Source organism: Gossypium arboreum, chromosome 4, assembly GCF_025698485.1.
Source record: "Gossypium arboreum isolate Shixiya-1 chromosome 4, ASM2569848v2, whole genome shotgun sequence".
In the NCBI taxonomy this organism is placed as follows: Eukaryota; Viridiplantae; Streptophyta; class Magnoliopsida; order Malvales; family Malvaceae; genus Gossypium; species Gossypium arboreum.
Window position 1 is genome coordinate 99,768,135 of NC_069073.1, and position 16,360 is coordinate 99,784,494.

Here is a 16,360-nt window from a genome sequence, read left to right on the forward strand (position 1 = left end):
AGACAATACCAAAGATTGCTTGCGGTGTGATGACTTCGTTGACGGTTCCGAGCATACAAAGAGAGCGAGTCCACGAGACCTAAAATGGGTGACAAGAAAACACCGAGTGAGTTTATAACTCGATGAAGTCATAAGCACTTTACAATTATCCATTAGCTAAATTCATCACAAAGTGAAACAATGAAACAAGGCTAATTGTTCCATCCATATCGAACTATACCATAGTTCCTTAGACCTTTCGGTTCAATCTCGTACCAAGTCATACATTCACATTTCATATTCTATTCAATAAGATATTTGAGTCATTTTATACACCAACTCATTTTCACCACAATCATACAATTGTAATCATCACATAGATTTAAAGCTTACCAAGCTCAACCCCGAGCATGACCATAGTGCCCATTCGCCATGAGCTCAAGGTACTTACCCGATCCGCTGTCCGGGATTAACTCGATAATGTCGCACACTTAGTGCCAATTGTAACGCAAGAGTATATAGTGAATCCGCACACTTAGTGCTATATATTTTCAGCTCGCACACTTAGTGCTATATAATTTTCAGCTCGCACACTTAGTGCTATATATTTTCAGTTCGCACACTTAGTGCTGTACAATTTTTAAACCCGCACACTTAGTGCCAATCTTGTCACCGTGTCCATTTATACCCGCACACTTAGTGCCGAGACCAATACCTTATGCATGTTGCTGCCTTTATACATTCAACAATGGCATCATTCCATACACATACATTTTCATTTACACATCAACTCATTTAAACACAATTGCGTATATATTATGTTCATTTACATCAACACCAAATATATGCTTAATGACTTACCTTGTGTTGGGCAAATAATCCCAAGTCGGCTACTCGATGACCTTCGATTTCCCTTGTTGGGCGCCTCTCCTTTAGGATCTTGAGCTTAAACAATTAAATCAACCCATTCAACCACTTTGTAAAATATTTGTATCACACATTAAAATTTCATTTCATAGGATACACATGACAAATTCTTATCCTTCTACCCCATGCTTTTGAACTATTTGGTTCACAACCTTAGGCTATCACCCTATTGCCAACTATCCTAATCAAGGATAGTATCACAAGTGTGTACACCCATATGGCGAATGTGCAAGATTAAATTCAACACCACCTATGTGCTTAATTAGGTGGCGAATATACATAAGCACATTTAGCATTTGATACATTCGCCTTAGCATAGATTTTATTAAAAGTCCCTATTAGCCACTTCACCATCAATTATCTCATCTACTTAATATTTCATACTTATCATGCTAGCGAATATTACTTATTTAAGTTCAACACCCTTATATACCACACTAGCACCAAATATGATATCTAATTCTTCTCTTTCTCTTTTCATCAAGACAACCTATATGAACCTTTAACTAATTCAAACTTCACCCTCTTAATGCCCATTATAGCCGAATGTACCAAGCATTTATCATTTTGCAACATGAATTCTATAGCATGGCCGAATACTCATGCACATACACACACAACAACAAGAACTCAATGACCTAAAATCTCCTTTTATTAAACATTTGAACTCACTCCTCTTCATGCTTCATTACAACAACATCAAAACACCAACCAAGAAAGACAACATCCATGGCGAATTTCATCTCCATCAAATAGCAAAAGAAATCTAAACCATGGGCTAGGTAGAACTTAAACTAACAACTAAAGCATGCATGCATCTCATGGAATATCATCAAACATACCTTAGTCTAGCAACCACCATAGCCGATTTTTCTCAAGCTCTTCCCCTTCTTCCTTGCTTCTATTCGCCAAGACTACCAAAGGATGAACAACTATTTTCTTTTCTTTCTTTCTTTGTTTTTGGTCACGGCAAAGGGGGCATCTACACATTATTATTTTTTTTTGTTATTATCATTTTCTTTTTCCATTTCTTTAATACTAACTTTCTTATTTTATTGTTTCCTACATGCATCACTAGTCTAACATGTTGGAGACATGTTTCCACCCATAGCATGGCCGGCCATCATGCTCCAATTTGGCTAATTTGACATGCAAGGACAAACACTTTTCCACATGTATTAATAGGCCATTTAAAATTAGCCTATCATATTTCACCACGTCTCGCATTGATCCCTATTTTATAATTTCTCATACAATTGGTAAAATTAGAGAATGAAACTTCCACATGTGCATGTACACCCACAATAAGCATAGAATATAGCAATTAATTATTTTTATGACTCGGTTTTGTGGTCCCGAAACCACTTTCCGACTAGGGTCAATTTGGGGCTGTCACACTTGAATTGGCTAAATCTTTGTCCTAGCTACCAATTAGAACACTTGAATCACTCTTTCTCAGATCATTTTTCGATTCTCTTGGTTACCATGGGAAAGAAAAGGAATAATCCATTTAATAAAGACAATCTTTTCCGGTTTGAGGCCAAATGGTGTTTAGATAATTCTTTTAAGGAGGAGATAAAAAGAAATTGGGCTCATATTTCAAGAAGTGTCCCCGATAAGCTTGTGAGATTAGGATAGCAGCTTTAGAAGTGGAGTAGATCCAGAACTAGAGAGCAAAAGAACAACCATGTGGATCTTGGACAAAGATTAAGCTGTCTTTATAATCGGGGACCAACATATGAGATTCTTGCTGAAATCACAGATATTCAATTAGGCCTTAACTTAGAGGTTGATCAAGAAGAAATTTTTTGGGAACAATGAGCCCACATCAATTAGCTGAAAAATAGAGATAGAAATACCAGTTATTTTCATAAAGTATCTGTTCAATGTCAGCTCCATGGTCGAATCAATGAGTTAGAAAAGGCGAATGGCGCAAGGATTTCCACGACTGAGGAGATGCTAAAGCTTGCTTCGAATTTTTTTGGTAACTTATTTTCGGCTTCGGATATGGGTTCGAATGGCGCAAGGATTTCCACTACTGATATGAATGATTTTTTACTTCAACAATTTACAGAGGAGGATATCGCCTATGCTGTTAAGACGATGGCGCAATTGAAAGCTCCCGGCATTGAAAATTTTATATAAATGGAATCTAGGGTCCAATGAAAAATAACCTTACCTTTGTAATTTTCATAACATGTGACAAATTTTATAATTAAAAGAAGATAAATAAAAAATAAAAAACACAAAAGGAGTTAACAGTTTTGTAGTAAAATGCTATCACTATACATTATTGATAGCATAGGAATAAATGGTTGATTACAAGCTATAATTTTTATAATATTATTAAAGTCTAATTATACTTTCAAGTTTTATGATATAATTTAACGAGTTAATTTATTAAGCTACATTTTTAAAAGTAAAAAGCATACATATGTTAACCTATAATTAGTTTTCAACTTGTGTGTTCTTAGGCATTAACAAATTTATTAAATAAAATTACTAGTAAAAAATTACATACCTAATAAAGATTATATAACATATTAATGAATTTTAAAATATTAAAGATAAAATTATTATTATTATTATTATTATTATTATTATTATTATTATTATTATTATTATTATTATAACAGTAATGAATGATAACATTTCGTAATTATAAGTAATAACGTTAAGGTAAATTTTATAACATAGTAATAAATAATTTACTAAAAATATTATGAATGAATGAATAGTTAATGATATGTAGATACCCAAAAATGATAATAGAGGGTAATAATAATTTGGCTGTAAAATTTATTGAATTTTATAAAAAATAATTAAATTCGTATTTTTTTGTATTTTATTGTGTACTTGAATTATTAAAATGCATGAAAAAGATTTTTGATTGCTAACTTTAACGATTGTTGAAGTTAACGATACTATTGTTTTTCAGTTATCTCTATCACGTGTCAAGTCGTGGTTATGACACATGATAAAAAATGATAAAAATATTAAAATCAATAAAAATTTAAAAATTTATAAAAATTATAGAAAAATATTTAAAGTTTGTTGAAAATATAGAAAAAAGTATTAAAATTTATTTAAAATATAGAAAATTATTAGAAAATATAAAAATAGAAAATTTATTATAAATATAGAAAAAAAATTCTAAAATTTAAAGTCATTATCTCCGTCATTTGTCATGTCATAGTTGTGACATATTACGATAAAGATAAAAATGATTAAAATCAATAAAATATATAAAATTATTACAAATTTATAAAAAATCTAAAAGTAGAGAAAAAATAAAAATATTAAAATTCATGAAAAACTATAGAAAAATTATCCAGGGGTTGTCTAGTGTCCACGCATAGCCATACAAAAGAAAACCCAAAACCAACTTATTAGCTGGTAATCTTCCACTAATCCATGATTCTATACCAAAATCTAATCTATGATTATTTTTTAATTATTTTTCTGTCACGTATCACAACTATGGCATGATATGTTGTGGAGATAGTAACTCTAAATTTTATAATTTTTATATATTTTAATAATTTTTTAATAATTTTTAATAATTTTTAATAATTTTTAATATATATTTTAAAAATTTTAAAACTTTTCTAAATTTTTATAATTTTTTCTATATTTTATTGATTTTAATAAATTCTTTTATATTTTCGCCACAAGTTACAACCACAACGTGACATGTGGAAGAAATAATTGAAAAAGAAAAAAAAGAACACTACCCAATTGAGTGAAAAAATAAGAGATTTAATTATATTTTTTTAGGTTAAAGATTTTTACACCTTAAGCCTAATCATTTCTATAATTATAATAGTAAAACATATATAATCTATTAATTAAATAAAAATAATATAGATTTTTATATAGCTTTATAATATCTAATTTAAAATACATAAAATTAATTAATAAAACTTATAATTCACGTGAAATGCAAATAAAAATTAAAATTAAAATATTCTATATACATATATTAATTTTTTACTGATATTAATATTTATTTTTTATTTTGGTAGAAAATTTTTATTTGTATTTATATGAAAATTGTTAGATTAATTTAGTGTACTATAATTTTATAATATCACGTGTCACTAAAACTAACCATTTTAAATGTAAACTTGAGATAAATATTAAAATTACACAATAACTTTGGTTTAATGTACAATGTAATATATGAACTTTGATTTTGTGCAATCATATATATAAAACTTTAATTTCATTTAAGTTTTACAAACTACTAACACTTTTATTGATGCAACACCATTTTACATTTAAAATATTGCATACAAAAAGTTATATGTATTCAATATGAAAATAAATAGATGTATTTATTTATCAAATTTGTACAATGGAATCAAAATCACAGTTTCATGCTCATATTTAAACTAAAAGCAAAGTTTCATGTATATAATTGTATCAAATCAAAATTTATGTATCACATTACACATTTTTAAAGTTACTATATACAGTTGATATTTAGACCATGTAAACTTGAAAACTATTAAAATTAATGATGTGAATTTTTTTAGATTTTTTCAAAACTAATAAAATTATCTTATTTAAATATGTAATTTAACTTCTCCAATTTGACTTAGACATTATGGCCAGATCATGGAGATCACCGAAGTGACTAAGTAACCATATGGGCCATAAAAACCCTATCTTGACTCACTTTGGAAAAACCACGATTGTTAGTTTGGAAAACGTACATTTATTTGGCCATCTATTCTTAAGCTCATTTTATTATTGATAATGACTTTTTTTAAAAAAAATCTCGGTGTTTGTCGCTTTGTTTTGCAAAATCTCATTATCTTTTACTACAACGAAAACTACTATTCATGTTAGATTTTAATTAAGTCAAGTAACATACGTTTCCAGTTTACGTATATATTTTTTAATGTGCTGAATAATGCATGCATAAAACCCAAATCCAAAAACAAAACCCACAAACCACAGTCTAAAATTAAGCTTTACAATCCCAAAAATTGAATAATAACTTAAGGAAAATTATTTAAAATGAAAATAGTTTGAAGTCCATGATATATTTGCATGTCGGGACCGATCCTAGTCTCGATCATTACTTGAGAAGTTAAGACTAGGGGGTGAGCATATAATGGCTCAGTGTAAGTCATCAATAACATGAACAATCAACAATTTTATTACAATTTAATACATGGCACATCTTGTTAACATTTCAATAACGTACATATATGTCATGAGTATGATGCGATGCAATGCAAAGGAGGATTTCTACCCAACCATCCGCTACACACCAATAGTTCCCTAGAACTCATCTTCTAATCACCAATCAATTCGAGCCGAAGCTCAATGTGGATAAACCACAGGTACAATAGTGTAGTTAAACTGCCAATAAATATGCAAACGAGTTGCCAGTAAGTTTGTGGATTAACCACCAATAATAATTTGCAGGTTAATACACTACCAGCAAGTTGTGAATACACAACATGGTTACAGATAAAAGCTGCCAGTAATGCGATAAAATCGCCAATTTCTTCAGTACTCCCGGTGAAGTGCACTGACAACAATAATGCAGACTTTAACTGTCGCTGGTACTCCACAAACTCCTCCATCAACCACAATAACCTACCCCATGCAAATGCAATATGGCATACAATCAATGAGCAGTTCATGCTTTCAATATCAGTCACGGTACAGTGGCATGCTTAACATGCATATAAATAATCAATGTTGGTATACACTTGGAATACTTTTCATTTAACAATAATATTAGCATTTAATTATGCTCTTAGTACATGCTCAGTTTGGATTTGCACTCAATCAGTCAATCAACTCAACAGTTTCATTGGTATATAAGATACGATACAATCTAGTCATGTTTAGTACCCAGTTTGAACAGTGGCATTGTACGTCAAACATACCCATGCATTCCATATTCAATGAACTTGATATACCTCAATTTAAAGCATGTCACAATCAACATATGTCAATCCATAAATTTGGCAATCAATCAGACAATCAAGTATCACAGTTACGCAAACAAACAATCTCAGTAAAGGCTTAACCATTCAATCAATAGTTTTAAAGTCCCATACTATCACACCCCAAAAATCGAGTTAGTAGAACCGGATAAGTAGGATCGGGTTAGCAAATCGAAAACTATAATTAGGTGAGATAATTAAATAATTAGGAATTAATTAAATAAAATATTAAAATAATTAGAATTAAAAATTTTAGGTTAAGAAATTAAAGTTAAGTGACCATTAATTAATTGGTTGAAACTAAGGACCAATTTGGAAAAGGGAGAAAGCTATAGGTGGTCAAAAGGGCAAAAGCCCAATTTTAAAAAAAATTGATTGGCTATATAAGACCACCTACCGTCCCTTCCCTCTACACTTTCAACCATTTCAAAAATTTGTTAGATCTGAAATCAAGAGTTTTTTGTCAAAATTCATTTTGATTTTTTTAGCATCCAAACACCTCTTCCTTTTCTAATTTCAAATGAGATTCATTCTTTCTCCTTCAAATTTCTATAAACACTTAGCTCCTTTTTGCTCGATTGATCATATTTCATGGAGATCTTCGAATTAAAGGTAAACATTCTAATTTCTTATAGATTAAACATTTAATGTGTGATTTCAGTTTATGTTTTTATAGATCTAAGTAATAAATCATAGGATCTATGGTTTTAAAGCTTGATTTTACATAAAATGGTAAATCTCGTAATAGAGAGCTAAGTGATCAATTTAAAATAATTTTCAACTCATTTTCACATAATTAAAAGGTTTGTGAACTTGATTTAAAAAATCCTTAAATAAATTAAATGAATAAAATACTTTTCTTCTTTGAGATTGAAAATGAACGTGATTTTCCAGAAAATGTTGAATTGTGAAATTGAGTATGGCTTAGATCTGTAATTAAACCTTACTTATGGCGTTACAAAGTGGAAATTCGAGATTAAATTGAGTCAAAATGAAGTAATTAGACGTTAAAAGTCACACGAGGTGAGTTCGCTAGTTTTAGTTGAAAACAATAGTGACCTGTATGCTTTTATATGATATGTGAAGCCTCTGTTCGTGAGGGAGCGCCTATGAGTAAGGATAAGGGCAAGCAAAAATTTGTGTAGGTTTGGGAATATAAGCGAGGAAACAACTGGTGAGTGTTCTCACACACTGCATCTTAAACACAAGTTCACATGCTAAGGAAAGCCAGGTAAGGCATACAAACCCTCTTACTTACTAAGTGAGCCCTACGGCATGTTATGCGAACCATGTTATAATTTCATGCGAACCTTGCAGTGTGTTATGTGAACCATGTTATATTTCCATGTGAGCTCTATAGTATGATATGCGAACCTGTTATATGACATGCGAAGGTATGCTAAGTGAACCCAGCATGATATGTGAACATTGGCTTGATAACATGTGACCCCTTGCTAATATGCGAACCCCTGTCCAGTTAACCTGCGAACCCCTACTTTATTAACTTACGAACCCTGCCTTATTAATATGCAAATATGCTATGTTGAGTGATGTGCGAACATGTTATGTTGAATGATAAGCGAACATACTATGTTGAATGATATCTGAACATGTTATGTTGAATGATATATGAACATGCTATGATTGAGTGATATACGAACCCTTAGATATTCTATGCGAGCCTACATATGTTGTGCAAACCCTTTTATTATGCGAGCCATAAATGTCTACGAACCCTATGCTATGCGAACCTATGTGTGGTATGCGAGCCTAAACTGAGTGTGTGTAACAGTTCGTTTTTCAGTGAAGTCAAAAATAGTGGTTTTGGGCCACAAATTCGACGAGGAAGTTCTTAAATGTTATTATTTAATATTTATGAGTCAAATATAATATTAAAATAAATTTTGGATTGGCAATTTTTGCTATTTGAACGAATAATTAGGTTCAAGTGGTATGACACTAAAGTCAAGTGGTTTTAGAAAATGAGGTATCGATACCTCGTTTCTATAAACTAAGCCATAAATATTTTACTAAATATTTACGAAGTGTTATTAAGGTTGTATTAAAGTTTCGTTAAGAAATTTTGATGTTTAAATGATTAATTAGGTGAAAAGGACTAAGTCGTAAAAAGGTGTAAAATTGAGTTCTATTAGTTAAAAGGGTCCAATGGCTATGAAATCTTAAATTGATGGACTAATATTGCAATTGTACCAATTGAAATATTAGTGGATGATTTTGGGTAACTAAATGCTTCAAATTTGATTAACTTTAAAAGGACAAAATTATAATTTTATAATTAAATGAAATTAAAAGAAACAAAATACCTAAAAAGCTATCATCTTCTTATTTTCTCTAATACAAATCGAAACCTCCATGGATAGCTTGGGAAAGCTTTCGGCTAAGCTTATTCTTGCATGGTATGTAATCGTCACCCATTTTTACTAATTTTTATATTTTTGTTATCGTATTAGTTTAATCTCGCTAACCCGGGGGTCAATTTGTTAAATTTTCAAATGTTAGGGAATGTGCCATTGATGAATTTGAGATGTTTTTCTGAAAGTTTGTGGTAAAACCTTAAGCTTGGTTGCTAGATAGGGCTATTTTGTAAATTAATTTTTGGTAATTTTAATGTTGAAGTATAGAATGTGAAATTAGTAAAATTACAAGGACTGGCTATGAAATAATAGCAAATGTGGGCTGTAATAGGGTTTCAAACAATTCGGCTAAGCTTGAAATTGAATAAAATTGGTTAATTTGCATGTTTTGGGTTTAAGGACTAGATTGTATAAAAGTAAAATATTGAGGGCAATTTTATAAAAATGTGAAAAAGAACTTAATTGCAGAAAATGAATTTATTTTTCTGTTAGAATTAGTGAATTGAATGGAATTATTATTTTAAATAAAAAATGAGTGGAAAATTTAAAAGAAGAGAAAATTACCAAATAGCCTATATACTTAGTCGTTGTTGCAATTTAGTCTGGTAAGTTCGTATGAACTGTAATCATTATAATGTTATTTAAATTAAATGTTTACTATGTTGGTTTTAATGTAAATGAATCAATATATATATATGAATGTGTCCATATTATGATGAATTGACGGATATCAAGTCTCGATTGAACCTTAAGAATTCATAGGATACAAATGACATGTAATTAGGGATTTCATGTTTTGAGTGTTGGTCTTGAATGTCCTACTGGTAGTTGAGGTCCTGTATTTGTTTCAAATTCTCCACAGCTCGTGTGAGCAGCATCATGTAGCCTACATTTCGACCCACAGCTCGTGTGAGCATTGATGTAAAGGAAAGGTTACTGTTGTTTGTAAAGGCACACTTCGTGTGAACTTTCCCGAGTATCCGGTGTAATTCTAGATGGTTCAACGTGTAAAAAAAGGAATGGAACGGTGACTTAATGGAAAGGTTCATGACTATATGAAAAGGTTGATGCTTATGTAATGTATCCTATGAAATTCTTGTTATTATATAAATGAGTTTATGTGTTGTTGATGAACCAATTAACATGTGAGTTCGATGATGCTTGAATAGGCTTATACTAAACTTATGACATTGGTAATGGTTTATGTTTAATCTTTGAATTGTAATATTGGAATTAGTAAGCAAGCAAATGGAATGAATCATGACCGTATGGTAACGATAATGAATTAAATGTTATGTTTATACATGGTTGATTTCATATGTATCATGAACAAGTATATTAACTTGTGAGTTTCACGGTGTTATATAGGCTTTTATTAAGCTTATGGTGTTGGTAAAGGTTTATACTTATTCTATAAACTTCATTATTGAAATGGTAAGTAATGATTTAAGTTTATATGAGCTTACTAAGAATTCATTGCTTACGTAGTTATTTTCCTTGTTTTATAGATCATCAGAAGGTTGATTTGTTTGGAAGGTCGTCGAGGACCTACCACACTTTCCAGTAGACAATTCGGTAGTTTTTTAATAATTTGGTTAAGGTTTATAGTGACATGTGTAGAGTGATTTGTAGTGGTGTTAATGGTGTTTGGCATGTATAAGCTGTGGAAAGATATGTTGGTTTGGTACACTTTGATGCCTTACCAAGTTATGTGATTTTGGTTACTTTCATGTGCTTGTTTATAAGGTTATCTTGGCATGTGAATGATGGTTTGAAAATGGTTACTTGTGACAAGTTTTAGTTCATATTTGAACTAGGTTAGTATGTATGGAAATGACAATATTAACATGTATAAGATGCTTTGTAATGGTAATTAGTGAGCGTGTAAATGGTAATTTGGCATGTTAGTGCCTTGATATTTATGTATGGTTGATGGACTTGTAATGTTTGTTATGTTAAGTCCCTTTGATCACATTAGGTAATTGATGGGCATGGTCATATGGTATGTTGATGTTAGATTGAAAATGGTCTTTGTAATGCATTACATAATAAAATTAGGTATTCATGCTTAAAATAAGGCAATATTGACATGTTTAGGTAAATGGTGTTTAGATGCAAATATGGTGCCTTTGAATGACATATTAGTAAGGTAAATTAGGTTTTTTTGAAATGGTATAATTATGCAAGTTTGAATGGTGTTTGAACCCCTTGAATGCACATTTAAATAGTTTTGAAAAGTTATGTATGAAATGGTTTTGAAATGGCTCACACGGGCGTGTGACAGAGCCATGTGAGGCACACGGTTTGGCGACACGGCCGTGTGTCATCTGAGGATTTCTTAAGATTCAAGTTAGTGAGTTATACGACCTGGCACATTGGCGTGTGACATCGCCGTGTGACTCTACTCAGTGAGTTACACTGGTGAGGACACGACTATGTGTCTCTTGTTCGAAAGTTATATGGCCTAGGGTGATTCCACACGGCCTGTCTACACGGCCGTGTGACCCCTGTTTCCAATTTTTGCAACACTTTCCTAAACTTTCTGATTTGTTTCAAATTAGTCTGGAATTACTTCAAAGCTATTTTTAAGGCCTATAGGGCTCAATTTAGGGATAGATGCATGTGATTGAATGGATTATGGTATGTTTAATTTATTTATATATTGTGATGTTAAATGTTTCTGATTATACAGTAATGCTCCATAACCCTAATTCGACGACGAAGACGGGTTAAGGGTATTATATTTAGTGGTATTAGAGCTATAATTTAGTCAGTTCTGGAACTAAACGTAGCATGAATAAAGTCTAGAAATACATGTCATTATATAACCTATGATAGTGTGATATCTCTTAACTTAAAATGAATTACGTTTTTATATAGATAAAGATATTTTCCAATCGAGCTAATTCTGATGATGCTAAAAGCATTATTATAGTCTCTTATCAAAAGGTTGCTAATGATGAGCAAAAATTCATAAAGGTTAGAGTAGAGGTTCATAGTGTTTATTTTAGTAATGAATGTTATGTCTATTGTGTATATATGAGAATCAAATTTTGTGGCTTTACGACCTCCATTCCTCTCATCCTCAAAGTCTTATACAACGGAATATTCACGAGATTTATGTTAATTAAGTCTGTAAAAGAGGAACCAAAGAGTTCGGCGATTGAATGAGTAATAATATGGTCAGAGCCGAGAGTTGGTTAGCAAATACAGAGAGTTCTAAATGAAATATTAGATATTTCTGAAGAACGTTGGGATGTGCAATGTTATTGTTAAAAGAAAAAGTTATTCACTGGTAATCAAATTTATCTGGTATGGTATCTAAAGAATAGGTTAGAGGTGTTACAATGTGAATCCATTCCATTATACGAACTTAAACCTAATGGGCAAACCTACCCATAGTACGAACCCATACTACAAGTGCGAAACCTTATCTAGTGTGCGACCCCATATTGAATATGCGAACTCAACCTTTGTGCGAACCCTCCATAGTGCAAACCCCATCATGTGTGAGCCCCTATCATGTGTGAACCTAATCCTAACATGTGAGCTCTATATTTTGCTGTGTGAGCTCATAGGTTGTGCGAACCATGTGTTATGTGATCTAGTATAATGTGCGAACCGTAAAATTATTTTGTGTTTTGCGATCCTATATGTTACATACAAACCTTATATCAATTTGTACGAGCTTGTTTGTATGTGCGATTGTATGTAAAGTACGAACCTATGCTGTGTAATTGCCATGTGATATGCGAACTTATGTTAAAATGACATGCAAACCCATGCTATGTTATATGCAAACCTAAGCTATATGATATGTGAACTTATGCTAAAGTGACATGTGAACCTAAGCTATATGATATGTGAACTTATACTAAAGTGATATGCAAACCTAGGCTTTGTGATGTGCGAACTATAACTTATGTGAGCTATGACATGAATGCTATGTGAAACATGATTATAAGGGTAAGCTATGTTGTATGCAAGCTAAATTACTTGTGAACCACGATGTATTATGAAATGTGAATTGAGAATTGTGTTATAATGTGCAAGCTCTGCTTAACTACGAGCCCAATTATATTGAGTGTTGTGCATGTGGAAAATGATATGTTGGCATTGTGATCTCTTAGAACCATTGGATATAGTTGGAATGCCAAAGGATTGTTATTAATTACCCTCATTATTGCGATGAACATTGTGGTCCAGAGATGTGTTGGAGAGATAAACATTGTGGTCTAGAGATGTGTTGGAGAGATAAGGGAATGTAAAGCATAGCTCCATTCACTGGAGATGCTTAGGGCTCTATGAGTCAACAGTGTTTGAGAGTGTGAGCATTCGTGCTACACTTATACTGGAGATGCGTAAGGCTCTTTAATTCAAAAGTGAGGCATTGTAAGGAGATCTATTTATGTAATATATGGTGATAGAGTCCCCTATATGTTTCATAATCACAAGATGCCAATTTATCCTTATTTGAAATATATGAGTTATGATGCAGTATGAACTATTATTTTGCTTGAACTTTTATTTGGTATGAATTGTTGTTTCATATGAACTCTTGTTTATTGCGAACTAATATTTTATGCGAATTGCTTACTCTATGTGAACTGTTTATTTTATGGGAACTGTAAGTCGTGTGAGACACTATTCCATTCAAGTCATAATATTATGTGAATTGTTATTGTATGCTTACTTCTAACACCGCTAATGTATTTATTTGTAGTATGTTTGAGCACTCACTAAGCTTTGATAAGCTCACACTCTCTTTTTAAAACATTATATACACTTAGTTTATGAGGCTTTGGGGAAGTGAGTCATCCAAGTGATCCATAACAAGGCTACACCTGGGTCTGTTGATGTGTTTCCAATCCAAGTGAGGAAGGCAATGTGGGACCAAATTATGGGATTTACTATTAGGCATAGCTATATTTATCGGGTTGTAATTAGACATTATGAACTCTTTAGTTATTTGGTTTGAAACTTTTATTACCATTTTAGATAGATGATTAAATGGTGGATTGTGATTACATGATAAATAGTATGAATAATTGTTTAACTAATTCGTAAGTACAGGTGAAAGAGTCGATAGGCATCGAGGTAAGTCCTAAATGTTTATGTATGTTTTGGTAAAAAATTATATGTTTGGAATGCATGGATTGTACAATAAATCTAGTTACATAAACTACTATTAGCCTACCAACTAATTAGATTATGATTAATGAAATTGTGTATGATGTTTTAATAGAGCTTCCCAAAACAAGACTTATAGATATACTCCTACAATACTATTTTCAAACCATATGAATTAGATTTTTTCCAACATTTTACTATACTAAATTTTAAATCTAATCATATGTTTTTAAATAAAATGGTTTCCAAAACCCCTTTCAAACATTGCCTTTAAAAAAAACACGTTGTTGCATGAATGTATATAGTAAGTCATGAATTAGTCGTGTTGTTGATTTGTTTATTAGAGCAATGTGGCAGAAGCATGATTTTAGGATTTTAAACATTCCATGATTAATTGTTTGGTGTGACTGGTCGGTCGGTGTGTTTTGTGGTGGTTTTAATGGAGAGTCACTTCAGTGGCTAATTTGACGTTCGAAATTCGGGTTAGATTATCCCGATCGAGTTTGGGGCACGACACATACCTTGTTCGAAAAATTTTATTAAACTTAATAGGCCATTCAACCATGCCTAACCAACAAGCATTTTATAACAATTTTCAATTTATAATAAGAATTTAACAAACGATTAAACAAGGTTAGGACCCACACCTTGTTATGCACTTCACAACGCTAAGCCGTAAGAATTTGCATTTCCGCACTAATGCCTTAAACAAATTAAAACATCTAACATGTTAAAATAATGTTAAAACCAGCCTTAAAACACCCCCTAAGGGTTTGGCCAAATCAGTGTTACACCAATTAATTTTCAGATCCACATCGGTTAAGTAACTTACACAGATTTGATGCGAAATGAGGGCGCAAACCAATTCCAACTTCGCTGTTGATCTAGGATGTGAAAATCAAAACCTAAAACATAAATAATACTCAAAAATAAATATCTAATATTCAAGTTAAGCGTTTAGTGTAATCAGCCAAAGCAACAACCTCTAACAAAAGCGAAACAATGTAAGATCTCACATAGATCTGCACTTAACACTGCTCGATAACTAGATCTGAGTTGTCAGATAAATGAACTTGGATACCCCATCAATTAAGAACGTTTAGATCAGATCTAAAGAGGAGAAATTGGGAAACTTATTTCTTTAAGGGGCAACAATTGAAAAAAAATGACAGCCAAAAATAATTTTGTTGCAAGGGGTGGCAACACCAGAAGCAGTGGTAAAAAGGGGCTGACTTGGGCGGCACAAGGAGGGATCTTTGGACAGAAAAAAGAATGATTTTTGTGTGCTAGAATGATGGCTTATTGGCTGTAAAAACAGAAGCCAAAAATGGGCACACAAGGGAGAGCAAAAGAGAAGGAAAAAGATAACTTATCGGTTTAGGAGGTTAAACAAATAGCAAGGTGGCTAGAGAAATAATTGGAAAAACTTAAGCAAAGGGGGCGGCACAACTACGGTAAAACCAATTAATAAAGAAGAAAAGTTTAGAGAAAGGAAGAGGGAGATGGGGGACAGCAAGAGTAGTAAATAAACTAAAGAAAAAGCTAAAAATCAATGAAAAAGTAGCGTACGTACCTAGGTTTTACTAGGCTGGGTGGCACAAAAATAGGGGAGTGGGAAAGAAAATAGCAAAAATTGACCACGGGAAATGAATCAAACTTAAGATCCTAAGCCAATTAGTCTATCTCACTATTTTCTCTTAACCACTAAGATAATGATTCATCCTTTAAATAATTTTACCAACTTTAATTAAAAAATTTGGGATGTTATATGTAATTTGTTATTTAAAAATAAATAAATTAATACAATTTTGATATTGGATTTCATATGATATTAATATACTTTAATATTAATAAATTTTAACATTATAATGAAATAAATAGTAAAGAGAACAAAAAAAAGAAATTGAACAAGCAAGAGAAATCTAAATTTTATTGATCAATAGGGATGTTCATAATATTTCTCTAAAGTTATATTTATAG

General features: G+C 31.5%; 2 long non-coding RNA genes across 6 annotated transcripts; one reads left to right on the forward strand and one right to left on the reverse strand.

The window, feature by feature from the left end:
• Positions 1–7,285: 7,285 nt before the first annotated feature.
• LOC108460241 (uncharacterized) lies at positions 7,286–14,432 on the forward strand. 4 transcript variants are annotated; one of them, XR_008281875.1, is made up of 4 exons: positions 7,286–7,487; positions 7,962–8,106; positions 10,113–10,684; positions 10,759–14,432. It is a non-coding gene; the product is annotated as an uncharacterized LOC108460241 (long non-coding RNA). The 4 variants fall into 4 exon arrangements; XR_008281874.1 differs by having other exon boundaries at positions 7,962–8,049; positions 10,113–14,432; XR_001867500.2 differs by having other exon boundaries at positions 10,113–11,123.
• A 470-nt stretch (positions 14,433–14,902) lies between these two features.
• On the reverse strand, positions 14,903–15,941 carry LOC108460240 (uncharacterized). 2 transcript variants are annotated; one of them, XR_001867499.2, is made up of 3 exons: positions 15,364–15,941; positions 15,213–15,285; positions 14,903–15,083 (listed from the first exon to the last, which is right to left on the reverse strand). It is a non-coding gene; the product is annotated as an uncharacterized LOC108460240 (long non-coding RNA). The 2 variants fall into 2 exon arrangements; XR_008281876.1 differs by having other exon boundaries at positions 14,903–15,285.
• Positions 15,942–16,360: the final 419 nt, after the last annotated feature.